Source organism: Neofelis nebulosa, chromosome 2 (assembly GCF_028018385.1).
Source record: "Neofelis nebulosa isolate mNeoNeb1 chromosome 2, mNeoNeb1.pri, whole genome shotgun sequence".
In the NCBI taxonomy this organism is placed as follows: domain Eukaryota; kingdom Metazoa; phylum Chordata; class Mammalia; order Carnivora; family Felidae; genus Neofelis; species Neofelis nebulosa.
In genome coordinates this window covers 54,338,662-54,356,443 of record NC_080783.1, presented here as the reverse complement: position 1 = coordinate 54,356,443, position 17,782 = coordinate 54,338,662, and the positions used below count along the sequence as shown (strand labels likewise).

The window sequence follows — 17,782 nt, the reverse complement described above, 5'->3', positions numbered from 1 at the left end:
CAAAAACAAATAACAATGAGAATATAAGTACGGTATCTCTCTATATGTGCTTTCCACATTTACTTTCCATGTACCTTTGCCTACAATTAAGAAAAACTCCAGTTATCTAAAAGTAGTTACAACAATATAATAAATCTCCGTATCTTCATGATCCAGACTTAATAATTATCAAAACAGAGCCAACTTTATTTCATTTATGCTCCCCAAACACTTTTTTCTCCCCAGCCAGATTATTACTTTAAAAAAAAAATTAACTTTTATTTTTGAGAGACAGAGAGACAGAGTATGAGCAGGGGAGGGCCAGAGAGAGAGGGAGAGACAGAATCCGATGCAGGCTCCAGGCTCTGAGCTGTCAGCACAGAGCCCGATGAGGGGCTCGAACCCATGAACTGTGAGATCATGATCTGAACCGAAGTCGGATGCTCAACCGACTGAGCCACCCAAGGGCCCCCACCCCAAGCCAGATAACTTTTAAACAAATCTCAGATATTGTATTACTTTATTTATAAATAATTGGTTTGCATTCTTAAAAGATAAGCTCATTGTAAAACATTATAACAACACCATTATCATACTTCAAAATTATCAGTAATTCCTTAACATCTTAATACCCTGTCTATATTCCACTTTCCTTGATTTCCTCAAAGCTGTCTTTTATGATGTTACTTTGTTCAAATCAACCAAAGTCCACCTATTACACTTGGACAAAATGTCTTTTCAATATTAATTTATCTTAATCTGTTCATTAGCTTATTATTTTTTTATAGTCTTACCCTCCTTTTCTCATATCATTTATTTGTAAAAGAAATTGAATCATCTATCCTATAGAATGCCTTAACTTTTGGATTTTGCTGACTGGATTCCATGTTATCACATAAAATGTCCCTGTTTCTTCTGTATTTTTTGGAAATTGACACTTAGACCTAGAGGCTATGTTCTACTTTTTAGCAAGTATATTTCATGGATAGGATTGTGTAATTGCTACTTGTATAATACTTGTTGTGTCTTTTTTTGTAATTAATGGGTTTTGGTATTCCCAGTCTAAGCTCTCTCTTGTAAAGATTCCTCATCAACCCTTCACCCCCAAATGGTTTGCACATCCATTGATGATCATTTCCTAAGGTGATTATTTCAAAAAGGGCTGCAAAATAATGGTGGCTTAGTTTTTTTCATGCCTTTTGTAAATATTGGCTGGAATTCTTTTACAAAGTAGACATTTTTCTTACCAACTCTTTGGTTAACCTGAATTACAATTTGTCAGAAAAGGCAAGATAAATATTTGTTTCTTCCCTTTATCAACCATTTTTTAGAATGACTTTATGCCCTCATATCCTTGACTCAAAGAAGTTTTTGGTTTTTACTCTTTGATTCATTATGCATTCATGGGTTTTAGTACATTGATGTGTTCCAATACATTTCAATTTTTTTTATTCTGTCATATTGGTTCCTGTGTCCTTCTGACACGACTCCAGTAGTTTTGGATAGTTTCCTTGCTTTCTGCACATTCCAAGCTCTTGTACATTTCCTGCCCCAGTCTTAGAAATAGACATTTCTTTTCTGAGGAGCCTGATTTCTTGTGGTGGGAAATTGTTCTGCCCACCATTTGAACAAATTCTATCTCAACTCAGGAGAGATTCTCAACCAGAACACTCTGAGCACTCATAGGCTACAGATGAAGTACAAAGTACTAGCAGCCAGTATTGAACCATTTCTTAGAGCAAAAGTTGCCATCTTATTACAGGATCTGTTGGGTTATATGTGCACAATACAATCTTTACCATATCCTAACTCTTTATTGATTGCCTCAAGCATATGAGTGACTGTCTACCAGACTACACACATTTTATATATTAGTAGAGAATGGGGTAGATCCAGGTTTTCTGGGATCTGAAGTCTAATTGGGAAAAGGACTCTCTTTTAGAAATAAATGTAAAATTTCAAAAAAAAATTAAACAAGAAAGTGAATATTTACTTGACAAAAAATCAATGCAAATTATAAGTGTAAAATGGCTAAAAATCACAAAAATCACAAAATATGAAAAATAACATGATTTTATTAAATTATTCCCACTTCTGATTTTGTACTCTTTTGATCACCTTTTCTTTTTTTTATCACCTTTTCATATGATAATGATTTTGTGTATCATTCTATAGATGGATCAGAAAGAGAATCCAGTCTTTCCTTCAGTATGGTTGACCAGATTTTCTTTTAATTCTTCATAGTTGGAATGCACAAAAGCTTGTGACTTAACAAATAAATATTCTCATATCTGTAGCACTACTATGCTTTGTGCCTGACTCAGGAATTTTTGATAAATCCTATCTGAAGCAATTCACATCTAAAAAGGGAAAAATACATAACATTTATAATTGTACACACCAGTATATTATCTAGTAGAGTTCTGACAGGAGAGAACTTGCATTATAACTAATGATCAATTAGACCTCAATCATCCAGTTACAAGTTTACATCCCTGGTGATTGAAGTAAATTGTACACAGGTTAGCTTTTGGTTCTGTACATTTCAATCATTATTTCTCCTCTACTGCCTATATACTTCCGTGGCTTACTGTAGAACACATTTAATAACACAACATAGACTCTGGCCCCGCTGGGTGAACTGGCCAAGTATGTGACAGGACCTAGAAGCCATTTCTTTGCTGGGATGGTGGGCAATAACTTAATTATACACAGAAGCAACTGCAGACCCTATACAGAGTCAACGATACTCAAAGTAAATGTATCTCCCAACCTTCGTGTTCTATGCACACAGCTACCTCTACTTCCACTCAACATGAGGAAAACTAAGATGGACGGGAAGTTTTAGTGGAAGGAAACAGTGGTTCTAACCAGTTGTGATTAAAATACCACATTTCAGCAAATATTACAGAAGCATATGGCCACCTGAACATGCAGTTCAGGACCCTCCTGGAGTCCTGGGAGGCCCACACAAGTGACAGACCCTGAACTGTAAGCTTCACAGTAATTCTCTGTCTTTTTTTTTTTTAATTTTTTTTTTTCAACGTTTTTTATTTATTTTTGGGACAGAGAGAGACAGAGCATGAACGGGGGAGGGGCAGAGAGAGAGGGAGACACAGAATCGGAAACAGGCTCCAGGCTCCGAGCCATCAGCCCAGAGCCCGACGCGGGGCTCGAACTCACGGACCGCGAGATCGTGACCTGGCTGAAGTCGGACGCTCAACCGACTGCGCCACCCAGGCGCCCCAGTAATTCTCTGTCTTAAGAGAATCATCACCTCACTCCTTAGTCTTTTCTTTCCCAATGGTTAATCAAAACAGAATCTTTCTGTCTAGAACCTTTTCACAGTTCCTTGAACATTTATGGAGCATCCTCTGACTCTTTGGCCCCATCCTCAGGTGACCTTAGTGCACACAGAGAGAAGTCTGTGCTTTCCACATTCAACACATACTCTTCACAAACCCTCCACGTGAATGCAAACGTATCATAATCTTGCATCTTGAAAACACTCCCCATGTGTGACAAAAGACTGATAGTGTCAGATATAATGTTGCTCTTATCTGAACTCTTCACTGGTGGGATCAAAGTTTATATGAACATAGGTCATAAGAAGCTGTTTGTGGATTAAAAAATACGGGACATCTATATAAATATATCTAGCTACTCGTGACAGTAACCCAAGAGTACTACAAGTAAAAAGAAAGAAGAGGTAGCAAATGATTTCTAGCTATTATTTTGGTTAGTGCCATAGCACACTCACCAGCAAGAGTAGCAACGACATTCTTGCTTTAGTTACAGTATGCTGTGCCTGTCAAGCCTGGAGTTGCCAGCAAGCATTTCAGGAAAATTTCCAAAGCTATTATTAGATGTAATACAGACTTTCCTATCTAGTTTGTAGCCCTGAGATCTCTGGCAGATGCCTTGGTGATTACAGCGGCTGTAATGCTCGGCATCTCGACAGACAGCCTGCCCCAGGACCAGCAGCAGCGACTGACTGGTGTTTTGCAGGAGGAATTTTTATTTTTATTTTTTAGATGCTTCAAAACAAGGACAAGGTCACTCTCAATGCCAGAACTTTTAGTGAAGCCATAACTTTCCCTTGTGTATCAAAGGGAAAGTACTGAAAGAAAAAATACAAAAACAAAACCAACAAAACCTGAAAAAAACAAAACCAGTTGCCAAGAAAATAAGCCTTTAAATATAGTGTTAGGAACACTGGATATCTGGAACACACTGTTTCACATTTAAGACCAGAATAACCACCAGCACCATCAAAAATCACAGGTAATATTTATTTTGCACTTACTATTCATTAGGCACTGAGGAAAATGCTTTATATTAAACTTTGCAGTATCCTGATTTTACACGTGAGGAGGACAAGACAGTCAAAGTATAATAAACCTGACCTGGTTGTAATCTGTAAGTGTGGGGTGGGTCAGGGTAGGGACCAGGGTTTACTCTCAGGCAACCTAATTGCAGAAACAATTTGTTAACTTCTGCTCTGTACCGCTTTACAGCATTGGTATGCTTGAAAAAACTCTTGATCCTGAATTTGGAACGGTAATGAAAATATAAGTTATTAGTACAAGAAAGCAAAATATTTATGCTTTCCCTCTGTTAGTTTCTAAACAGATCTTGAATATGATGATGACCACAGCACCAAAGTTTGCATACAGTTGGTTAATGTTTAGGTTTCTTAGCATTTAAAAAACAGCACTTTTTGCATATTCAAAAGTAGATTAAATCAACACTACTGGAAAATAAATTCTTAGATCAATTAGATTTCAAGCAAGTAAATGTAAACCCGTATTAAGTTGATAAGAAAAGAAGAGAATTAATCCATATATAAGCTGTTTCTAAAAATACTTTGACTAACTAACTAACTAACTATATCTAGAGGGACATATATTCTGCGGACAAAAAGAATGGTGGGAGAAACTAATGTAGCATCGTGTGTCAAAGACACTAAAAAAAAAAAAAAAAAAAAAAAAAAGTAGGAAATCTTGAGCTTGACCCAGTAAGTTTGTTGGTAGTCACAGTATTGGTGTAGCATGTATGGAACTGTTTTGTGTGCACTGCAGGACTGAGGAAATAAATAAATATATTGCTACTGGGGGGTACAAGGATTGGGAGAAAGGGAATAGAAGTACAGAATGGGGTAAGGGGAGGAAGGACCCTATAATGCTAGAATAAAATTGATGGTAGTAGCATAGCAGTACTATACTATATAGAGCTATAACAGTACTATATACATATTGGTGTATGTATGTGTGCACATGTGCGTGTGTGTGTATGTGTGTTCTAGTATCCTTTGAAAGGGCCTAGAAGCAATGACACTCCAGTAGTAATGAGCAAACCTTGCGTCCAGATCTAAGTTTTAGAACCAGGCCGAATTCTAAAAGGAAATTATCTGGGTATGCCATAAAGAATGTGCTCAAACTGATGAGGACACATCAAAGAGGAAAAGAAGCCAACTCTGAAGGACCCCCACTGGTCAAATTTGGTACAATTTGAGCAGTAAATGGATAATGAGAAGAATAGATTATAATAATATTGAATTGAAAAGTATATTCATAAGTACATAGTGATACTAAAAATATCTTTTCTTAACGGGAGAGGAAGAAGGAGAAAAAAACAAAGCAAATCAACTAATAAATGTAAACGGAATGATAGAAGTAGAAAACCAGAATTTGATAAGCACATAACAATAACCAAATCAGGTAACAGTCATCAATGGATACTAAAACCACTGGGTAAAAAAAGTGGGGAACTGGATAGTCGCACAGTCTCAGGGTATCACTATGAAGATTATATTTGTGTTACAAAAGGGAAAAAGTTGCTTTACAATGGAAAAATCATGCAGATACTACTTTTACCTTAACATCACCAGTAATGAGCACACTGATATCCTATGCCTCCTGAGAAGGACACAAGATTACTTATATACATATCCTGTCAAAATGCCTAATCTAAATCTAATCATGAAGAAACAATTTTAAAAAATCCAAAATGAAGGACATTCTGCAAAATTAAACTGGTCTTTTCAGTAATGTCAACATTATGTAGAACAGCGATACCTGCAAAAATAAAAAAGTTGGAGACCTGTTTGATTTAAAGGAGACTAAAAAAATATGACAAATAACACAGTATATAATCCAGACTGGATCCTTTAGTGAAAAAGAACAAAAGGAAATAATATTGTTTATAACAATATTATTGGGACAACTGGGGAAATATGAGTAGACTATTATATAACAGTACTCTATCAGTATTGCTCTATCAGTACTCCCAGGTATTTTGCAGAGAATGTCCTGTTCTTAGAATATCCATAACTGAAGCATTTAGGGATGAAGAGTCTAGATGTCCATAATAATTCTCAAATGGTTTGGCATGAGAATATATATACGTATATATGCATATTAATGATATAAATGTATGAACATAAATAAGTGAAGCAAAAATCCATATTCTATATACTTTACAGAGTAGGAGAGCCAATACTTGTGTGGGAAAGTTAATATTAAGTAAATATTTAGGTGAGGGGGTAGGATGTAGGTGTTCCCTTGTACTATTTTTGCAATTTGATATGGTTTGAGATTGATCAGAATAAAAGTTGGGGGATATTACAATGAAACTGTAATATTTAGGCTCCCTTTGAAAATAAAGATCTCAGCAAATTGCCAAGTGGGAGAATATATTGTTAGGGAGATGATGGAAGAGTAGACAACTACCTGAAACAGCTTCAGCTGAGCAGTGGAACTGAACAAGTGAATTCATGAGGTTCTACTTAGTGTTATAATTTGTAAACTAAGAAAAAATAGAAACAGGAAAAAAATAATGGATGTTAGCTTGACTTGAATTTAAATTTTTAGTTTTTTTTTTCTTTTTGAATACAATGGTATGACAGCTACCACCTGAGGTCAAACTCATGGATTATTTAGTCTGAATTACCTAATTTCTAGTTCAAAAGTTATCAATGCATTTTATCCATCAAAAGATATATTTTCCCTTAACTTTTATTATAGCTCTATTAAAGGTGAATTTTCCATACTGATTCCAAGGGGCACATGCATCCCCAATGTTTTTAGCAACACCATCAACGATAGCCAAATTATGGAAAGAGCCCAAATGTCCATCTACTGATGAAAGGATAAAGAAGATGTGGTATATACACAATAGAATATTACTCAGCCATAAAACAGAATGAAATCTTACCATTTGTAATGACGTGGATGGAGCTAGAGTGTATTATGTATGCTAAGTGAAATAAGTCACCCAGAGAAAGACAAACACCATATGATTTCACTCATATGTGGAATTTAAGAAACAAAACAGATGAACATAGAGGAAGGGAAGGAAAAAAAAACAGCGGGGGAGGCAAACCATAAGAGACTCTTAACTGAGGAGAACAAACTGAGGGTTGATGGAGGGAGGTGGGTGGGAGGTGGGCTAGATGGTTAATGGGTATTAAGGAGGGCACTTACTGTGATGAGCCCTGGGTGTTTTATGTAAGTGACGAGTCACTAAATTCTACTCCTGAAACCAATACTACACTAATGTTAACTAACTTGAATTTAAATAAAATCTTGTAAAGAAAAAAAAACCACACATGGTATTTCCTAAATCCTCTTTGAATCTTTTTAAAATTTTTTTTGTTAGAGGTCTGTACTATCTACCATGGCAATGATTTCCATAATGTGACTACTGCATGGGAAAGTAATTCTTTTTATTTATTATATTTTATTTGCCTCTTTAGAACTCCAAAGATTTCCCTTTGTGGTACTTTTCAGGGATGTGATGAACAAGTATGTTCAGTCCTATCCATATGCTATAACATTTTATAGTTTTCAATCATATTCCTTTGTGTTTCCAGCTTGAAGAAATGGCACCCTAATCTTTTTAATGGCCTTCGCTATTGCCATTTCAATGTCACCTCACTCACTTTTAATTGCCCTTCCTCAATCTTCCCCATGAGTTAGTTATATTTTCTAGAGGCAAAACAACTAGAAGAGAACATAATTCTCTAAATATTTACAGTTTCATTTCTGAGACCTTGATTTCCAGCAGTTATTTATTTTTTTAATGAAAGATAGCCTTTGTTTTTAACTGTAACTTAGTTTAAGCTACAAGGGACAAATTGGCTTTTCTTGTAGTAGAAACGGACTCTTGGAAATTACCACTGTATAAATATAAAATAGAAGTCAAATTTTATCCCTCAAAAGTGTTATGTTACACATGCACACAGCAAAATTGAACTTCTATGGTCTCTAAACATTCAGGATCTATTTCTGATACTTAAAATTTTTTTTAATGTTTATTTTTTGAGAGAGAGAGAGAGAGACAGAGAGACAGAGATAGAGTGGGGGAATGGCAGAGAGAGGGAGACACAGAATCTGAAGCAGGCTTCAGGCTCCAAGCTGTCAGCACAGAGCCTGACGCAGGGCTCGAACCCACGAACCACGAGATCATGCCCGGAGTGGAAGTTGGACAATCAACCAACTGAGCCACCCAGGTGCCCCTATTTCTGATACTTTTACTCTTATAATATAATCCTCATATGCAAAGGTTGAGAGGCAAAAAATCATTTTATAGCCTGCTTGTCCTTATAGAGAAGTCTTGCCAAACACAGCAAAGCTTTTCCAACCCTCATAGTTGGTGAGCCAAATGAAGTTCGAGCCCTTCCATCTCAGAAGTCACAGTGATCAGAGGGTCTCATGGCCTGAGATACTTTCAGTGTAGGTGGGAAGAAGACCTAACTGTCAATGGTTATCTGCCCCCATTCACCCTTGGCACGAGTGTGAGCAACATGTAGCTCTCTTAGCAGCACAGCCTCAAAGAATTTGATTCAATTCTAGCCTGCAAGGTATTGAGAACAGCATCTTGCAAGGCTGTAAGAAACCATATTAAAACTGAAGACTGCTTTAGAATGAAATTGCATTTTCAGAGATATTGAAAACTAGTCCGAAAAAAACATTTGAAACAAGACAACTATACTTAGAGATATTATAAGCCACACATCCTTTGGGACCACAAAATCATAATATTAGAACTTGGAGGAATGTTGAGAAATTATTTGATCTGGTTTTCTACCTTGAGCCACTTGTAACAGTAAATGTTTTAAGAGAGTATATAGGATTCTGTTTTTGGAGATCTCTAGGGTATAAGGCACATCTTCCTCCCTTCTAATGGTCAATAATGTTCTTCCCCTTCACCCATGTATTCTCATGCCTTAACAGCCCTATCCTCATTTTTTCCCCCCTTCTCATAGGGCCTGTGTTCCACAATGATCTTATTCTTCTTTAAATCAATATGCAGCATAATCTATCTGCCAGTTCTCCAAGAGTGATCTGTAGACCCCTACAGGTCTGGAGAGATACCTCAGGGGGTCTGTGAGTTCAAAACTATTTTCATAATCCTAAAACTTTTTTGTGTGAGCCTTTTTCTCTTTGTTGACATTTGGACTGATGGTACAAAAACAATAGTGTATACATTTGCTGATGTCTTAGAGGAGAAAAGGCGGTGGCACCAAGCTATAGCATCAGTACTTGCCTTTACCACTAATACTCAGTTAAAAATTTTATTTTTAATCTTAAGAATGGTTTTTAAAATGCAACAAAAATGTCTAATTTCATTAAGTCAACCCTTCAATAAACATCTGCTGAATATTTTATGTGACAAAATGGAAAGTACACATAAAAAAGCATTTTCTGTACACAGTAGTATCATGGTTGTCTCAAAAGAAAGGCTCTGTGTGATTGAGCTATGAATTGAAATAGCCATTTTTTTCATGGAACACCATTTTATTCAAAAGAGTGGCAGACGAACTATAGTTTTAGACTTGGCAATTTGGCAGACTTTCTTTAAAAAAAAAGAAGTGAATCTTCAAGGGAAGATTAATATTTTGGAAAACTATTATCACCACTGTGAGTTTGACACTCTTGCAAGATTTTTCTGATGAGACTGATATTAATCTTAATATTAATGAATGTGATTTTTCGATATTACATAAGGAAATGTGTCGGTATTTGAAGGATTTTCTTATCCCAGGAAACCAATATTTTTCAAATGACTAATGAAGTATGTTACAGAATCATGAAGAGTTGTAAGATCCATTTAAAGTATAGACAGATCAATGCATTTCTTATAGTATGAAAAGATCACTGATACGGTTTCAGACTCCAACGTTGCTACTAATATTTGAAAAACGATCACTTATTAAATTCAAATGAATATCAAATTCAAAGGGCTACTACACAACAATAAAAAGAAATGAATTACTGGTGCTTGTAACAATAAGAATACATCTCAAAGAATTTATGCTTTGAGACAGTGAAAGAGGCCAGTAATATATGGTTCTTTGATATAAAAGTTTGGAGAAGGCAAACTACAGTTATGGAGAACAGCTCACTGGTTCCCAAGGGTTAGGGGTAGAAAGAGGGTGTGACTACAACGGCACAGCACAAAGGAAATTTTTAGGGTTACAAAACTGAATTGTGATTGTACTTATGTAAATCTACATATATATGAAAATTCCTAGAACAATAAAAACAGCCCATTTTACTCTGTTAAAAGAAAAAATCATACAGCACAATGTTAGCTCATAGAAGATACACAATAAATGTTAGCTACATACATGTAGGAAATTCAAAATCCTGAGTGCCATTTTCAAGCCCCTTACTTAATCTGATTCTTTGATTAGATTCTACATTTGTAGATAAACAAACCCCCAAATATTTCCCCTGATGATACTGAAGCTCAGTCACATTTGGGAACTGCTAGTCTTGTGAAAATAAAGGGGAAGCTCAAATCCTGAAGTTTGCTTCCAGTCCTGCTTCTAACCATAGAAAAGCAAATATAATCCATTCAATCATCACTGTCCGCGATACCGTGAAGTTCTATTTGTCAGTACTGCCAGAGTTTGATGAAGGTACTGATAGCCGTTAACTTGTGATTGCTATATCCATGCCTTGTGCCAAGATCTATCTGTACTCAGTTCTCTCATTTGAATCTCAGAAAAACCCTACCAGTGAGGTCATATCATTTTGAGATCACATAGCTCATAGTCAGACCACAAAAGGAATGCGCGCAGCCACTGTGTGAAGCGAGCTCTGCGTGTAAGTTATCAAGGCCTAGTATTTACTAAAAATAGATGTAACAGGAAAACTTCCTTTTATCCTATATCCTGTAAGTCACAAATCTTTTGAAACTCACTTTTGAAGAATTTTCTATTTTAAACAATTTGTGATCAAAGATTTACTCTCATTGTGGAAATTCGAATCAAGATGTCAAATTCTTCAAAGGTAATTTTGGCAACTATGTTTTCCTATCATTTCTTGGATTATGGGTAACAGGATTGGAACATTAGACTAAAATAAAACATGAAGTCTAAGACCATAATCTAATCAAACAAACCTGCTCATGATTCATGGACTCCATCATACTCTAGATCCCCTATTTTTCCCCAAATCATCCTTTTTTGGCATCTTTCCTATCATAGTGTGTTTGAAACCTTAATATAGGATATCACAGACTTAAATTCTGTTACATCTTGTAAAGACCACATGATTTTTTAAAAAGTTTGTTGTAAAATTTTTTAAAAAGTGTAAAAAACGCACTTAATTTCTCATTATTATTTATTGGCAAGCGGATGCTTTCATTTGAGGCAGTGTCAGCCTTGTGTGCAATTCGTCAGAGAATGAGACATCAGAATTTTTAATGGTAGGAGTTTGGTGGAAAATATTAAAATACTATGGTTGCACACCATATCACCACCTTATTAGACTTACAAAGCAAATGGGAGAACCGTCTGACTTCACTCTGGTGCAGCAGAGCATCCGGACAACTTCTGTAACTTCTAGGAGGTGTGCAGTGTGCACGCAAGCTTATGAAGGAGAAACTCTGACAGAATGGTTGAGGAACGCTGACCTTCTCAGGGCTTATTCTCATCTGGTTTTTATTCCTAATTCTTGGACTGCTGATACAAGAAAGCCATCACTGTCAAATAACTTTCTATCAATCTGGGGAAACATCAGCACATCTCACTATCTTTTATGTATTTGATGTACTTAGTAATAATAAGAGCTAATACTGACTGAGGTCTATGTGTCAGGCAAACTGCTAAGGGTTTCATATGCACCATCACATAAGAGAGGGAGTTTTGAGAGAGTCCCTGAGAAGCAGTTACCCGCCCCGCCCCCCCCCTTTTTTAATGTTTATTTGTGTGTGTGTGTGTGTGTGTGTGTGTGTGTGTGTGTGTGAGAGAGAGAGAGAGAGAGAGAGAGAGAGAGAGAGCGCAATCTGGGGAGGGGCAAGAGAGAGGGAGACACAGAATCCGAAGCAGGCTCCAGGCTCTGAGTTGTCAGCATAGAGGGCGACGCAGGGCTCGAACCCATGAACCATGAAATCATGACCTGAGCTAAAGTCGGATGCCTAAATGACTGAGCCACCCAGGCGTCCCTACAGTTACTGTTTAAAAAAATTTTTTTTGGTTTATTTGTTTTTGAGAGAGAGAGAGCCATTTTGAGAGTGAGGGAGGGGCAGAGAGAGAGGGTGACTCAGACTCCAAAGGAGGCTTCAGGCTCTGAGTTGTCAAGACAGAACCTGATGACCTGGGAGATCATGACCTGAGCTAAAGTCAGAAGCTCAACTGACTGAGCCACCCAGGTGCCACCCACTCCCCTGCCCCTGAGTAGCAGTTACTCTTGAGACTCAAGCTTTGTGGTTCCCCAAACAGCTCATGAGGATCCACAAAGTGCCAAAAGCCTAGAGACTGCTGATGCCCTCTGAAGTGGCTTCTCCATCCTGACCTGTTGAAGCCCCCTCTTCCTATAAGTCCTAGTTCAGGTTCCACGTCTTCTATAGAACCTTCTCATCAGCCCAGCTGGACGTGTACTTCCCCTTCTTGGAGTATAGTAGAACAGGGACTACAGACAGGTGTCTCTGGAGACCTGCAGGGCCAGACCTGTGCCCCTTTAGTAAGGGGACTCAGAAGGGTAGGCCTTATGAAACTGTACTTGTATACACATCCATGTACATCTTCTCTCTGTAGAGGAGACCAAAGGTTTTCATTTGATTATTAAAGGGAATCATAACCCTTGGGGTTTAAGAACCACATTAGGTCTAATCTGTTCCATCTGGTCTGTTCCACTGCCTTCACCATATATCGGCATCTTGCCCCTGATAGCGAAAACACTGCAATGTTTTCTAGCCTGCTCTCCTGCCTCTGCCTCACTCCTATATTCCATCCTGCACAATGCTGCTACAGGGATCCTTTAAACATGCAAATCCGATGTTATATTCGACTCTGTGTCCCGTTACACACTTAACAGTGTGTTGGGCACAAGTAGTGCTCAATAAATATCCACTGAAGAAATGGATGGCTAAATGAACTCCTGCTTACAGTCTGGGTCTTCAGCTGAGGACCCCAATATAAACCTGACTTGCTCCCTGTGATACCGAAGACCTTTGGCCTTGGCACTGTAGTAAAAGTGTAATGAAATACAGGCTACTGTGCCAAGACAACATCACAATCTCCAATTTGTGAAGGAAATACATTAACAAAATATATTCCTAGTTTAAATGTCACAGATAAACAGATTACCATAAGGTTAGTAGGTGAGTGGCATTGAGTTCATTATTATTATGGTTTTAAAATATTTTTTATTGAATTTTTTTTAGAATGGCCAGGAATATCTTCCTTTGAGAAGAAGATTTCAATAAATATACCATTTTAATATAATTATAGATAAAAGCAAAGCTGTAATCTAGAAGCAGAAAACCTTTAGCAACTAAAATTTCACACATTTTTTTTAGTTGTTAGTGTCAGATGTCACAGCTTTGACTTTTTTTTAAATGTTTATTCATTTCTGAGAGAGAGACAGAGAGACAGAGAGGAACAGAGCATGAGTGAGGGAGGGGCAGAGAGAGGGAGACACAGAATCCAAAGCAGGTTCCAGGCTCTGAGCTGTCAGCACAGAGCCCGATGCAGGGCTTGAACCCATTAGCCGTGAGATCATGACCTGAGCTGAAGTCGGACACTTAATTGAGCCACCCAGGTGCCCCAATGGCTTTGACTTTTAGACGGAAGAAGACTGCTTGCCCTCCAGGTAAGGCTGATATAAACTTGTCCTAGCTTCCAGAAATTCAAATTTCCCGTATTACATTTTATCTATATGTGAATAGAATGCTAACAGCTGTGAGTTTCTGCTATAGTCTGGAACATTCCCCAGAGAAAACTGATCAGGTTTCCTGGTTAGCACAAAAAAGCCTAGGAAACCCTAATGTGGCTGAAGTTGTCCCTATAATAGCCTAGAATGCTCAAGTTCCCTGAACCCCAAGATGCCTTTCTTTCTTTCCTTTTTTCTTTTCCTTTCTTTTTTACCATCTACATGTGTGAAGACATCTTTGTTTCCTCAATTCTTAGAATCTATATTTATTGGTTTCTTCCCAGATAACTTTATATATATATTTTTCTCAATAAAATGCATTTATTTTAAAGAACTGTTAAGTAGATTTCCATATGTGGATGCTATTACATTATTTTTCCCCAGTTTCATGGAAAAATAGTTGACATACATCACTGTATAAATTTAAGGCATACAGCAAGACAGTTTGATTTACATATATTGTGAAATGATTACCACAGTAGGTTCAGCTAACATCTATCTTCTTATAGAGATACAATAAAAAGAAAAAAGGAAAAAAAATTTCTTCTTATGATGAGAACTCATAGGATACTCTCTTAACAGCTTTCCCTTATATCACACAGCAGTGTTAGCTCTAGTTGTCAGGATGTACATTATATCCCTAGTTTTTATATATCTTATAAGTGGAAGTTTGTACTTTTGACCTCTTCAGTTGTTTTATGTCTTGGCTCTTTGTAAATGATGTTCTATAAACATGAGGATGGGGTGCAGATATCTCTTTGAGTATGTTTTGTTTTCTTCGGATATATTCCCAAAAGTGAAATTCTCGGATCACATGGTAATTCTTTCTAGTCTTTTGAAGATCCTCCATACTATTTTCCATAGTGGTTGTATCAAGTTACAGTCCCACCAACAGTGCACAAGGGGTCACTTTTATTCTCATCCATGCTAGCATTTGTCTTATCTTTTTGATGATGGCCAATTAAAAAAGTTTGAAGTGACATATCATTATGGTTTTAACTTATATTTCCCTAATGACTAGTAGTGTTGAGCATCTTTTCATGTACCTGTTGTTCTTTTGTATATCTTCTTTGTAGAAATTTCTATACAGGTCCCTAAAGCCCCTTTAATCTTAAAGCCAAGCCAAGCCATGCCCAACCTGAAGCTTCTAGCCTGGAGCTGCTCACACCTGTCTAGAGCCCCCTGGCTCCTGACCTGCATACCATACAGCTAAGTCTTAAGACTTACAGATCACTAAGCTCCAAATCATCAAAAGGTGATCCGAAAGCCATAATCTCCTGCTTTATGGCCGTGGTATTGAAGTAAGGTTTCCTTCAATAGCAGCTATACCAAAGACAAAAAAGAGTAGGTATGTGGCTGAGAAGATCCCAGGGATGGGGGAAAACAGAACAGGATGTTTACATCTACAGAGTATGTGCATAAATCTCATAAGTTAAGGACTACCTACATAAAAAAGCCAAAACAAGTGCTAACAGCATTATAACTCAATAAACAAAATAGGAGGAGCACGTGTAGCTCAGTCTGTTAAGTGTCTGACTCTTAAGTTCAGATCAGGTCATGATCTCATGGTTTGTGGGTTTGAGCCCTGCATCAGGGTCTGTACTGACAGCATGGAACCTGGTTGGGATTCTCTCTCTCCCTCTCTCTGCCCCTCCCCTGCTCTTGCTCTCTCTCTCTCTTAAAATAAATAAATAAAACTTTTTTAAAAATTGAAAAAAATAAAATGTATAAAATGGAAAACTATGATCTATGCAGATAGAAATAAACTAGTGGAGAAACTAATGAGGAATGGGATATTTTTATGGTTTCAAAGTAACTCCCTACAAAATGCTTACTAATTGTAAGGGGAAATAAAAGAGTAACTCTATGGTTGAAAAGCTGGGAAAACACCAACTTTATGAAGTAATCAAAGTGAACATCATCACTAATAAGAGAAATTAAAATCACCTGAGACCTTGCAGGATTCAATCAGAGGAATGTAGCATCGATTTCATATAATTCCTGTCCACAATTTATAACCTAAGGTTAATTAGGAGGAAACATGAAATAAATCCAAATTGGCCTATTAATTTTCAAGAGTCAAGATCATGAAAATTAAAAAAAAAAAACAAAAAACCAGAGAGAGAGAAACCACTGGCAAACTATTCCAACTACAGGAAACTAACCAGACATAGTAACTAAATGAAATGAGAGATTTTGAAACAGATTGCTTTACTATAAATAGATCTCTTAACTATTAAGACAACTGTTAAAACCTGAATGATGTCCAAAGAGAAGAGGTAGGAATTCATCTATGTTAATTGCCCAACTATATTGATTGTATTCTAGTTTACTGACTTGTTTATAAAAAATAAATACTAAGATATTCCTAGGTAATAGGAAACTCACTCAGAAAAATAAATGTTCTTGATATAATATTACATCTTTCCTAACATTTGATTTTATCAAAAATTTTAGTCCTTCTATGGAAAGGTACACCAGATAAACAATATACACCAGATAAAATACTAAGTGAAAATATGAAAGTACAGAATATACCATATGCTACTATTTGTGTGCCTGCAAACATATATATGTACGTGTGTTTGTGCGTCTATGTGTGTTTTGTTTTAGTTTTTTATTTTGTTTTACTCTGCAACAAAGCATAAAATCTGTTAGCAAAGTTTGTTTGGAGGAAAGAGGATTAAGGACTTGGGGGAGAGGAAAGAAAAATTTTACTTTTAATTACATATTTTTCTATATTCTTAAGTTTTCCCATGTTATATTTTAGTTTAAACATTTTTAAGTTAAGCTTAATAAAATAAAATCAGTACAAAGTAAAATTTTAAAACATAATTCCAATCATGATATCTATTTGCATCTCCCAATACAAGTATCCTTCCTCTCCACTTTTCCAGGCTAGGAGAAAAGAAACATCATTCCTGGAGACCCAGTGCTTAGCACAGAGCCTGGTATGAAGGAGGCAATAATTACATATTATTGAATAAATCCATGAGCCAGTAATTGATATACATAACCGTTTCACAGCTATATGATTTCATCATTGTTTTCTTTTTGAGGCATAGAAGACCTGTGAGTCTTGTCATGTCTGTAATATGTTGTCTATACTCAATGTAACAAAGTTCTTCTCTGAAGATTCTAGAAGACCACAAAAGCAGAGTGAGAGATTTCACTTGGAAAGATTGTATGTTAAGTAATATGTTTTTGAAGAAGGGAGGATGTTTAAAGTATGAAAGAGAGAAATAAATTGTGATTCCCATGTGATGTCCATGTTTAGAACATTGGTCTATGGAAAACTTTTGCTTTATAAATAGGGTTTCTATATTCAGGGATGAACACAAAAAATGAGCATTGGTGAGAGAAGGTGCCATATGTTATTCAAGATAAGGGATGCTTGAAGATAAATAAAAGCCCAAGTAATAGATATATTGGTAAGTGCTGAAAGGGTAACATGATATCCTTCATGCTTGGGCTTGGTGCACAGGCTGTGGGATTATTGTTGAAAAAGGAATCCTATAATGAACTGTCATTTTGAAAGCAGCACTTTGCCTTTTCAGTCATTTGGCTATATCAGTAACTCACATTTATTCCATACACAATGGATAATTCATTGTCTTTATCAGAAGTAGAAAAAAGCA

The 17,782-nt window shown here is 36.6% G+C and overlaps 1 protein-coding gene and 1 long non-coding RNA gene across 11 annotated transcripts in view; one reads left to right on the top strand and one right to left on the bottom strand.

Annotated features, from left to right (window-relative positions):
* Window positions 1-17,782, bottom strand: part of ZNF385B (zinc finger protein 385B) — a 405,481-nt gene that overhangs the window by 169,165 nt on the left and 218,534 nt on the right. The window lies entirely within an intron of this gene.
* LOC131501996 (uncharacterized) overlaps window positions 1-17,782 on the top strand; it is a 71,840-nt gene that overhangs the window by 41,756 nt on the left and 12,302 nt on the right. Inside the window, exon 3 of one of the 4 annotated variants that reach the window (XR_009256954.1) lies at window positions 9,248-9,368. The exons of the other annotated variants lie outside the window; for them this stretch is intronic. This is a non-coding gene — a long non-coding RNA (uncharacterized LOC131501996). The remainder of the gene's footprint in view (window positions 1-9,247; window positions 9,369-17,782) is intronic. 4 annotated transcript variants of the gene reach the window in all.